Source organism: Pelodiscus sinensis, chromosome 6, assembly GCF_052426305.1.
Source record: "Pelodiscus sinensis isolate ZL-2025 chromosome 6, ASM5242630v1, whole genome shotgun sequence".
Lineage (NCBI taxonomy): Eukaryota > Metazoa > Chordata > Testudines > Trionychidae > Pelodiscus > Pelodiscus sinensis.
Window position 1 is genome coordinate 59,786,477 of NC_143057.1, and position 12,060 is coordinate 59,798,536.

Here is a 12,060-nt window from a genome sequence, read left to right on the forward strand (position 1 = left end):
GTTGCTCTCCCTTCCCCCAGCTGGGGGGAATGGTAGTGCAGGAAACCGCTTGCCTGGAGGCTTTTCCCTGCTGCTCTCATTGGGTGGGGACCAGTGCCGGAGAGCAACAGGAGGCACAGTAAGTGCCCTCTAACTTCTTGCTGCTGAAACCCCGCATCCTCATCCCACTCCTGCATCCTCCCTCCTGCCCAGACCTTGTACCCCCACCTGCACCCTTCCTCCTGCCCATATCCCCCACCCGCAGCTTGCTTTTGAGCCCAGCCTTCCAGCCAGACCCTGCATTCCCACCTTATTCCTGCACCCAATCTCCTGGCTAGTTCCCCACCTCCAGCCCACTCTTGCACCCATTTTGTCACCATGGGTTGTTGGCTAGTGATCTGCAGAAAGGTCTGCATTAAGCAGAGTGAACCACATGTCCAAAAGTTTGAGAACTATGCCATAGAAGAAACAGCTTGATTAGTTTATAGGGATTTTGTTGGTGGTGCTATTGCCATATGAAAAAGGACAGTTATTTACCACCCAGTAACTATATCTTTGAGATCTGCTGTCCATGTGTATTCCAGTTCTGGTATGCCTCTTCCCCTTGCACATTAATTTGGAATTGTTTTAAATAGCAGTGGCTGTTAGGATCATACCTGGATTTACATGCTCTCCAGCACCCGGTAACCAAGAGTATAAAGACCAGTTATCTCGCTAAAACAGACTCCAGCTAAAAAAGATCATTGTATGGAAGGATGGAGGGTCATAAAATTCATGTGTAGAAAGACATGGAGAAATTGGAGAGGGTCCAGAGAAGAGCAACAAGAATGAGTAAAGGTCTAGAGAACATGACCTATGAAGGAAGGCTGAAAAAATTGGGTTTAGAAAAGAAAAGATCAAGGGGGGACATGATAACAGTTTTCAGGTATCTAAAAGGATGTCATAAAGAGGAGGGAGAAAACTTGTTCATCTTGGCCTCTGAGGATAGAACAAGAAGAAATGGGCTTAAACTGCAGCAAGGGAGGTTTAGGTTGGCCATTAGGAAAAAGTTCCTAACTGTCAGGGTAGTCAAACACTGGAATAAATTGCCCAGGGAGGTTGTGGAATTTCCATCGCTAGAGATATTTAAGAGTAGGTTAGATAAATGTCTATCAGGGATGGTCTAGGCAGTATTTGGTCCTTCCATGAGGGCAGGGGACTGGACTCAATGACCTCTTGAGCTCCCTTCCAGTCCTAGTATTCTATGATTCTATGACTCTATGTTAACATCACATCTTGAAGACCCACAGTTATGTCAGGGTAAATATCCATTCCGTCACCTGATTATCAAAATCTATTCTACTTCTTGTGATTCACATGCACTAATGCCAATTTTTCAAGGTGGGTAGGCAGAGTCCAATGAATCAAAAATTGCAAGTCAGCCCTGCAAAGCAGGCATCATTTCTGGCTCTCTCTAGCCAGGAGTAGAGATGTGCAAAAATGTGAACTGACCCAAAAATCTCTAGGATTGGAATAACTTTTAGTGAAACTCTAAAGCTTCTTGAAATTTCATTAAAATTGCCCCGATCTGTGTATAGGGCCCAGGTGTCCAAGAGATGAGGAATGTGTCTGATAAGAGCCTTTGCTGGATTCCTTTCTGGAGCTCAACATGTGGCACTTTTTGTTTTGTTCTGGACCATGGCAAACAAGTCTATCCCTGGGTATTCCCATATGGGAGAGATGTCATGTAGAATTGAGTCTTTTACTGACCCCTCATAATTGTCTGAGTATTGTCTGCTGAGTTGATGTACCAGGGTGTTTTACAATCCTAATATATATAGGGCCACATTATATCACTTTGATAAGTGGAACCTTCTTTTAGACATTTTGTATGGCCCAAAGCATCTTAGAGTATCACTGAAGTTTAAGATATGGACAGCTCTGGAGCCAACAGCCTTTTTGTGAAGGCTAGTAATGTTGACACTGGCTGCTTGTGTACTACAAGGTCACCTGATACTATGAATCTCTTGGTTACCAAAGGTTACCAAAACAGTCAGTGTTAAGTGTTTTGGTGCTGGTGCGTTGATCTGAGTAGTGAGCCAAAAAGCCTCTTCACCTATCACCATGGTCATCTGGAGACTCTTTGAACCTGGCACTGCCTCCTACTCTGGATTTACTCAGTATTGCAGTGGGAGATCTGTGCTCCTGAGAATCATGTTCCTTCTTTTCTCTTCATAGGAAAGGGTGGACAAAGGGAGGGAAGCTCCCATTGACTCTGGCATTGAGGAGTTAGAGGAGTGAGGTGTTCTTGCCTCCAAAATGAGCTCTGGAGCACAGGGTGGCTCTTCGGCTCCCCAGAACAAACACTAAGACAGTCTGGTCAGGATAGGCAGTCTTTTCTTTGGAAACCAAAGAGCTCTATGTAGATCTCTCTAAGGGCATGTCTACACTAGCCCCCTTGTTCAAACTAGTGTAACCCCCAAGGAGATTGCTTGGATTCCCGGGGCTTTGTCTGCTGGCAGCTCAGGGAGAGGCACTCTGAGTTTGCCTTGGCTCCCCCTCCCTACCAGGGCCAGAGTCTGCCCGGCAACCCACAGGGAGTGAGATGCCCCTCCCAGGGGGAAGGAGAGACCATTGTTGAGGGGAGTCTGGAGCCAGCCAGGAAAAGGGGAGGACTGAGTGTGTGGGAGCTAGTAAGCCCCAGGCCTGCATGCAGGGTTCCCCCTGAGAGCTAGCCTCTAGGGACCTGAAGGCAGGATCCCTCAGCTGGGTTTATGTCTCCACTGTTGATTCCCAGTTGTGGAGTTTGCTGGGAGGCTTCCCCAGCCAGGCGGAGTTGGCTCTCCAGCTCCCTGGGTGAGAGAGTCACTGCATGGTCAGCTGGGCTCTAGCAGCAAGTTCAGGGCTGCTGCCTGCTGTGTGGGTCTGGAGGCTGGCCTGGGAGGCTATAGTTTTGAATTTTGGTGCAGTTGTGTGGTCTGCATCTTGAGCCCTGCACCCCTTCACAGTGAGGGGAAATTCTGGGACCGAAGCAGCCTGGTTCCTGCTTGAAGAGGACCCCTGTGAGAAGAGAGCAGCCCCTTTGCAGAGACTGAGTCATCTCTCAACCTGAGGCTCATTCATGGAGTGTGTGAGTGCACCAATTTTTAGTTAGTAAGTCAGGGAATTTGTTTGGGGATTTTATTACCTGCAGCCTATTAAACTGTGGAGGGATTTGCTGCCTTCTCCCATTTGTGAGTCCTTTGGGCTGTACTGGACCTAGTCAGCCCCACTGCTAAACCTCTGCAGAGAAGGATTGTGTGGTCAACAGTCATCAAGGGCCCCAACAAAGTACGCGTACCAACGGGACACTAACTTCACAGTTGCAGGGCACCGGTGACCCTAAAAATAATGTTTTACCCTGTTCTGTTATAATTGTCTCCTGTTTAATATAATTGTGTTTATTATAGTGTATGTGTTTGTGTTATTTTCTGGGAGTCTCCAACTATCTGGCGAATACGTGGGGATTATCCTGGGCTAGAATTTTCCTCCCAAGCTGCCCTGGCAACCCTGCTAGGAAGGAGTGAGGGGGGTGGAGGCACCGCCAAGTACATCAATCAGAAAGAATAAAATTGAGTAGGTGGCGGGATCCAGAAGAACCCAGACCTATCCATCCGAACCTGAAAGGAGATTGGCTCTAAAAGAAGGTAACCAGGTGGAGAGGGGGCGCTACATTGGAGGCACCGCTGGGATCCCGTCTTTTAAACTCATACCTTATATACACTCCTGCTGTCTTCCTGGGATATTAAGTAAATTCCCAGTATGGATTATCAGAAGAGGCTTATAGCTTGGTGTGAGCTGGAGGGAGCTGACCCTGAACGCCACTTTCTGCTCACTAATGTACCCACTGAATGGGAAATTAGACAAATTGAAGATGAGATTGCTAATGTCAGAGAATGGGGAACCTGTGTGGTTCGGAGTCAGATGAAAGCACAAGGGGAAGCTACTTTATCTCTTCTTGTAGAGAGCAAGATTATACTGTCTACTGTAGTGACTCCCCATGTAATTCTGCCAGATGGAGAGAAGGACGGATGGAAGGTGACCATTCAAACACAATCACGTTTTCCCTCCCCATCTGCCCCACCATCTGAAACTAATGGTTTTCAGTCCAAATTGGGGAACTTCCTTATGCAGGAAGGGAAGACCATGACTGAATTAAGGACTCTTTTGGGAAGTAGTCCTGTGCCTCCTTCCAGTTCTACAGACCAAATAATTTTTGCTATGGGAAAAGCAATAGGGGAGTCCATAAAGACAGCATATGAATCAGGCCCTTACAGAAAACTGAAGTTCTTTTCAGGCATTAAACCTGTGCCTGTAGGGGAAGATGACTATGACACTTGGAGGCATCAACTAAATCAGGTGATGCAGGAATGGCAATGTAGTGAGGCTGAAAAGAGGAAACGTGTGGCAGAAAGCCTGCGAGGACCTGCAGGGAATGTAATCTGTGCATTAAAAGCCAGCAAGCCTGCTGCCACTGTTGATGACTATCTCTCGGCGATGGAGGATGCCTTTGGGAGCCTAGAGACTGGGGAAGACCTCTACTTTCAGTTTCGATCCTGTTACCAACATTCAGGTGAAAAACTATCTTCCTATCTTCACAGATTGGAACCATCCCTTCAACTGTGCATCCGCCGTAAAGGCACTGAAAGGAGCAAGGAACGCCGAGTACGACTAGAACAGGTCATACGAGGTGCCATTTATGATGATTTTCTAATTATGAAATTGAAACTTGCAGACCGATTGAACAGTCCTCCAGAATTCCACCAACTGCTGCGAGAAGTCCGGGAGGAGGAGGAAAAGAGAACGGTTAGAGAGAGGAATAAGATCTCAGTGAGCCAGACCGTTGGTCCTCAGAAACTGAAGGATGACCTTTGTCTGCCTACCACTGAGGACCTCCATCAACAGCTCAAAACCCTGACAGCACAGCTCACTGAATTTATGACGAGTAAGATGCCTCAGGGGTCACCTAGCGATATTCTTCCACCAACTTTGACAGAAAGGAAGTACCCTCCTTTTCACCCAGGGAGAAGGGACCCCAACAGAGAACCTGTAAAGAAAACCTTGGTGACCCTTGGTGACAAGAGATTCTGCTACCGATGTGGCGAGGATGGGCACATTTCCACCCAGTGTGACAACCCAAGGAATGAAGAGAAGGTAGCGCAACGAAAAAAGAAGCTACAGGGAAACTCCCAAGGATCCCAGTAATGGAGCATACTGGGAGCCATTACAGTCAGAGCTCCACTAAGTTGTGTTATGAACAGCCTTCCTGGAGCCCATTCCCAGAAGGATTGATAGGCCCAGCAGCGGTAGTTAATGTGATGGTAGAAGGGATTCCCTGTAGGGCCCTGCTGGACAGTGGATCTCAGGTCACCATCATTACTAGAGAATTCCATCGGCAATTCCTCCCTCAAGTGAAGATCCATCCTCTAGAAGGATTGGCAATATGGGGCCTTAGCAATGCTAGTTACCCATACGATGGATATGTACTAGTGACTTTACGTTTTCCTGCAGAACTGGCTGGATGTCTCCAGGATTGTGATACTCTGGCTTTGATTTGTCCTGAGACACAAAATTCTGATGGCATTCCCATATTGATTGGAACCAACAGCAACATGTTCCAATCTTTGGCCACACTTTGTGGTCGTTTGGGCCAGAAGACCCCAGATGTGGTTCGCCCTCCATGGAGAGAACTGACCCTGGGCTCATCCACAATGCCTTCTGACCATGATAGCTCTGACGATGAATCTCTAGGGAAAGTAGTAAGAGTATCCAAAGCTGTTCTGTCCATACCCCCACATGGTGAGATTGACTTGAGGGGAAAACTGGAGAAGCACAGTAGCAGCCTTCCTCATACAGTAATGATGGAGTCCTCTGATGGAGATAACCTCCCTAGTGGTCTGATGGTTCTGAGAGGTTTATTGTCCTTACCACAGCTGGAAGAAGCTGGCATTATGGTCAGAATACGAAATGAAACCAACCATCCCATAGCCATCAGGAGAGGAATGGTATTGGCACGATTGTATAGAGTAGAGAGTGTTATGAGCCCTGCAGCTGCAGCCAGAAAGCCCTGTAAGGCATTGGATCCTGATCTTTTTAATTTTGGTGATTCTCCTGTATCTCCCAGTTGGAAAGACCGGTTAAAAAAGCAGTTAAGCGAGAGACCTAATGTGTTCTCCACTGAAGAATGGGATGTGGGGTGTGCCCTTAACGTGGAACACACCATTCGTTTGGCAGATGACAGGCCTTTCAGGGAGAGGTCCCGAAGACTGGCACCTGCAGACATTGAGGATGTGAGAAAGCATATCCAAGAACTATTGGAAGCAGGAATAATTTCTGAATCCCGTAGCCCCTATGCATCCCCCATTGTGGTGGTGCGGAAGAAAAATGGGACTGTGCGCATGTGTGTGGACTATCGCACACTGAATAAAAGGACCATCCCAGATCAATACACTGTACCTAGGGTAGATGATGCCTTAGCTTGCCTAGCAGGAAGCAGATGGTTCTCTGTCTTAGATTTACGAAGCGGCTACTATCAGATCCCGATGAGCTCTGAAGACAAAGAGAAAACAGCTTTCATTTGTCCCTTGGGATTCTACCAGTTTGAGAGGATGCCCCAAGGTATCTCAGGAGCTCCTGCTACATTCCAGCGTTTGATGGAGAAGACAGTGGGGGATATGAATTTGTTAGAAGTGCTGGTGTATTTGGATGACTTAATTGTTTTTGGGAAAACTCTGGAAGAGCATGAAGCTCGACTAATGAAAGTGTTAGACCGCCTGGACGCTAGTGGGTTGAAACTGTCACTTGATAAATGTCAATTTTGTCAGACCCGAGTAAAATATGTAGGCCATATTGTGTCAGCAGAAGGTGTGGCGACTGATCCCGAGAAGATTGAGGCATTAACCACCTGGCCTGTACCCAAAGACCTGAAAGCTTTACAATCTTTCCTAGGCTTCTGTGGATATTACCGCCGATTTGTAAAAAATTACTCCTCCATTGTGAGACCGCTCACCAATTTGACAAGGGGATACCCCCCAACGTGGAAGAGATCACCCCAACATAAGCTTGCAAGTCCTAATGAGAGGTATTTCAAGGTGAATGAACCATTTGGAGACCGTTGGACTGAGGAATGCAACAGTGCTTTCCATGCCCTTATTGAGAAACTCACCACTGCACCAGTGTTAACCTTTGCAGACCCTACCAAGCCCTATGAACTACACGTAGATGCCAGTCTTGATGGATTAGGAGCAGTTCTCTATCAGAATTATGAGAATAAATGGAAACCTGTGGCGTTTGTCAGTCGAGGGTTGACTGCCTCTGAAAGACACTATCCCGTGCACAAACTTGAGTTTTTAGCTCTCAAATGGGCTGTTGTGGACAAACTTCATGATTATCTATACGGAGCGACCTTTGTAGTAAAAACAGATAATAACCCACTTACTTATGTGCAGACCACGGCTAAACTAGATGCTACTGGTCAGCGATGGATGGCTGCCTTGGCTGCTTATGACTTTAAGCTGCAGTACCGTTCGGGTCAAACCAATGCAGACGCAGATGCATTGTCCCGTCGCCCTCATAACCCACTCGAGGAAGAGTCTGAGTGGATGGAGATACCATCTCCTGCTATTCGTGCCACCTGCAAGGCTGTAATAGGAAAAGTGCAGTCCCCTTATGTAAATGAGGAAAGATATGCTGACACACTGGGGTTGTCTGAGAAGGCTATACCTACCATTTATGCAAACCTCGTTGGGCTAAAGACTTTTGAATTGCCCCAGTTAACTCCGACTGAATTGAGAAGAGCTCAGTGGAAAGATTCAAATATTGGACCTGTGCTGGAAGCTGTAGAAAAGGGTGAAAAACCCATCTCTAAGGCTAACTTTTCCCCCGGCACAATTCTTCTCTTAAAAGAGTGGGATCGTTTAGTGATTAACAAAGGTTTGTTATTCCGGACCACCCAGACTGTAAAGGGCCATGTGCGGAAACAACTGGTCTTACCCCAAGAATACCAGGGGATGGTGTTGAAGTCTCTGCACGATGATCATGGTCACTTGGGGGTAGATAAGACTTTGGAACTGGTCAGAGATCGGTTTTATTGGCCCAAAATGACAGCATCTGTGGAAGACCACTGCAAATGGTGCTCTCGGTGTGTTAAGCGGAAGACTCTGCCAAAAAAGGCAGCGACTATGGTGAACATCGCTACAGATGCACCCATGCAATTGGTGTGCATTGACTTTTTGTCATTGGAGCCTGATAGAAAGAACCACTCCAGTATACTTGTAGTTACTGACCATTTTACAAGGTATTCCCAAGCATATCCCACAAAAGACCAAAAAGCCAGTACAGTGGCCAAAATTTTATGGGACAAATTCTTTGTACATTATGGTTTCCCGGCCCGAATCCATTCTGACCAGGGAAGAGATTTTGAAAGCAGACTAATTCGTGAACTTACAAAAACCCTGGGAATAAGGAAGTCCAGAACCACTCCTTACCATCCCCAGGGAGATCCACAACCGGAGAGATTCAACCGGACTTTGCTAAACATGTTGGGAACACTACATCCATCCCAAAAGACCAGATGGAGTGAGCATGTCAGTTACCTTGTGCATGCTTATAACTGCACTAAAAATGAGTCCACTGGGTTTTCGCCTTATTATTTAATGTTTGGCAGAGAAGCCAGGCTACCAATTGACTTATGTTTTGGGATATCCTCTGATGAAGCTAGCGAAACAACTTATCTCCAGTACATTCAGAGTCTCAGGCGTGACTTGCGGGAAGCTTACAGACTGGCCTCCCAAGCAGCCACAAAAAGCAACCTTGCTAACAAGCAGAGATATGATAGTCGGGTCCGTGAACAGGATCTGCAGGTAGGAGACAGAGTGTTAATCCGAAATCTAGGTCTCACTGGAAAACATAAATTAGCTGACCGGTGGAATGCAGACACCTACATAGTGGTTGATAAGCTACCAGACTTGCCTGTATATCGCCTTAGGATGGAAAATGGAAAAAATGTTTGTAAGACTATTCACCGAAACCACCTCTTGCCAGTGGGGCAGTTAATAGGTGAAGAGAAAAATAGTGAATGTGGTTCCTCCCGGCGACCCATTACTCGTTCAAGACTAAGGAAGAAAGTTCCTGCAGAAAGAACCCTTACTGCACAACTTGAATCTGCTGAGGAGGCAGACAGTGAGTCTTTAACCTCCTCTGGAGAAAATGATCCTCATTCACAGAGTAGCAGTGAAGAGGAATTCTTCCCCTATTATCCAATACCTCCTATGCTTCATGAGCAGCTATGTGAGGTAGAAACTGTTAGAGAGGGAGAATCTGAGCCTCCTCTAGCTCAAATACTTAACCCTGAAGCTGCACCCTTTGTACCCCCTCAGTCAACAATACAGCATGAAGAGGCAAGTGGTTTACCAGCTAGGATGGTTCCACCTGTAGAGGATGTGGGAGAAGCCATGCAACCTGCAGAGAGGGAAATCATTGATTGTCCTGCAGTCATTACTGCTGAGAACCCTGAGAATGAAGAAGCTCCTGTACTTCGACGTTCAGAACGAGAGCGAAAACCTGTACAGAAACTCACCTATGATGTCCCAGGGTCCTCCACCTCTGTCCCTCTGCATTTAGTAAATAGATGGGTGCGGGTGGCCTATTATTGTTTGTGTCTGATAGTTAACAATGGAGACTCCAAGGTTAAGTCATTTATTTAAATATAGTAAGAATGTTATTAATGTAAATTGAATAACAATTTAATGTTTAAATTAATATTGTATGTGGACACAGCAATACTTACTTATTGGCTAATGATATTTATTGTCAACTAAACAATGTATACTATTACCTGATGGAAAGGACCTTGCATGTTTGTGTTGTGGTTAAATGACCCTTGCCGAGGACGGCAAGAACTTTCGCACAGGGAGAGTGTAACCCCCAAGGAGATTGCTTGGATTCCCGGGGCTTTGTCTGCTGGCAGCTCAGGGAGAGGCACTCTGAGTTTGCCTTGGCTCCCCCTCCCTACCAGGGCCAGAGTCTGCCCGGCAACCCACAGGGAGTGAGATGCCCCTCCCAGGGGGAAGGAGAGACCATTGTTGAGGGGAGTCTGGAGCCAGCCAGGAAAAGGGGAGGACTGAGTGTGTGGGAGCTAGTAAGCCCCAGGCCTGCATGCAGGGTTCCCCCTGAGAGCTAGCCTCTAGGGACCTGAAGGCAGGATCCCTCAGCTGGGTTTATGTCTCCACTGTTGATTCCCAGTTGTGGAGTTTGCTGGGAGGCTTCCCCAGCCAGGCGGAGTTGGCTCTCCAGCTCCCTGGGTGAGAGAGTCACTGCATGGTCAGCTGGGCTCTAGCAGCAAGTTCAGGGCTGCTGCCTGCTGTGTGGGTCTGGAGGCTGGCCTGGGAGGCTATAGTTTTGAATTTTGGTGCAGTTGTGTGGTCTGCATCTTGAGCCCTGCACCCCTTCACAGTGAGGGGAAATTCTGGGACCGAAGCAGCCTGGTTCCTGCTTGAAGAGGACCCCTGTGAGAAGAGAGCAGCCCCTTTGCAGAGACTGAGTCATCTCTCAACCTGAGGCTCATTCATGGAGTGTGTGAGTGCACCAATTTTTAGTTAGTAAGTCAGGGAATTTGTTTGGGGATTTTATTACCTGCAGCCTATTAAACTGTGGAGGGATTTGCTGCCTTCTCCCATTTGTGAGTCCTTTGGGCTGTACTGGACCTAGTCAGCCCCACTGCTAAACCTCTGCAGAGAAGGATTGTGTGGTCAACAGTCATCAAGGGCCCCAACAAAGTACGCGTACCAACGGGACACTAACTTCACAGTTGCAGGGCACCGGTGACCCTAAAAATAATGTTTTACCCTGTTCTGTTATAATTGTCTCCTGTTTAATATAATTGTGTTTATTATAGTGTATGTGTTTGTGTTATTTTCTGGGAGTCTCCAACTATCTGGCGAATACGTGGGGATTATCCTGGGCTAGAATTTTCCTCCCAAGCTGCCCTGGCAACCCTGCTAGGAAGGAGTGAGGGGGGTGGAGGCACCGCCAAGTACATCAATCAGAAAGAATAAAATTGAGTAGGTGGCGGGATCCAGAAGAACCCAGACCTATCCATCCGAACCTGAAAGGAGATTGGCTCTAAAAGAAGGTAACCAGGTGGAGAGGGGGCGCTACACTAGGGAGGCTAATGAGGGCGACCGAAATTGCAAATGAAGCATGGGATTTAAATATCCCACGCTTCATTAGCATGTTCCTAGGCGGTCGCCATTTTGGAAATTGACTAGCCCGGAAGAACTGCTCGCATCTACATGTGGCAGAGAAGGGCAATTCCAAAATAAATCCCTTCTTTGGAATGAGGTTTAACTGGTAATTCAAAGTAAGGGGTTTATTTCGGAATCATCCTTCTCTGCCGTGTGTAAACGTGGGCAGTTCTTCTGGGCTAGTCAATTTCCAAAATGGCGACCGCACGAGAACATGCTAATGAAGCGTGGGATATTTAAATCCTGTGCTTCATTTGCAATTTCGGTTGCCCTCATTAGCCTCCCTAGTTCGAACTAGGAGGCTAGTGTAGACATACCCTAAAAGGAAGAGCTTTGGATGGAATTCCCTCACTTTTGGGAGCCTTTATAAGGAACAGCATGTAGAGCATTTGTGCAGTACATGTGTTTCAACAAGGCAGAAGATAAAGAGTGTCTATCACTGATGAGAATAACTACCCTAGTGGAAAGACAGGATGTGAATTGTGGAAATTTCGAATCCACCACATCCCAAGGTATCCAGGGCATTTTCTGGACCTGAAGACTTCATTCTATTTTTTAATCTCTACCAGGCTTAAAAAGTAGCAATGTAATTGTACTGACCTAGAGAATGTTCTATACCTAGAACACTAATTACTAACAAATAAACAAGGAAAGAATCACACTGCGAGCAGACACACAGACACTGCATGAATTTGTGAGAATTCTGTCTCACAAGCACAAACAGTAAAAAGAAACTGAAGGGCAGTTGTGGCTGCATATGCCCCCATCTATAGGGACCAGAGGGCAAGGAAGGTGTATGTGCAGCCCAAAAAGACATTGC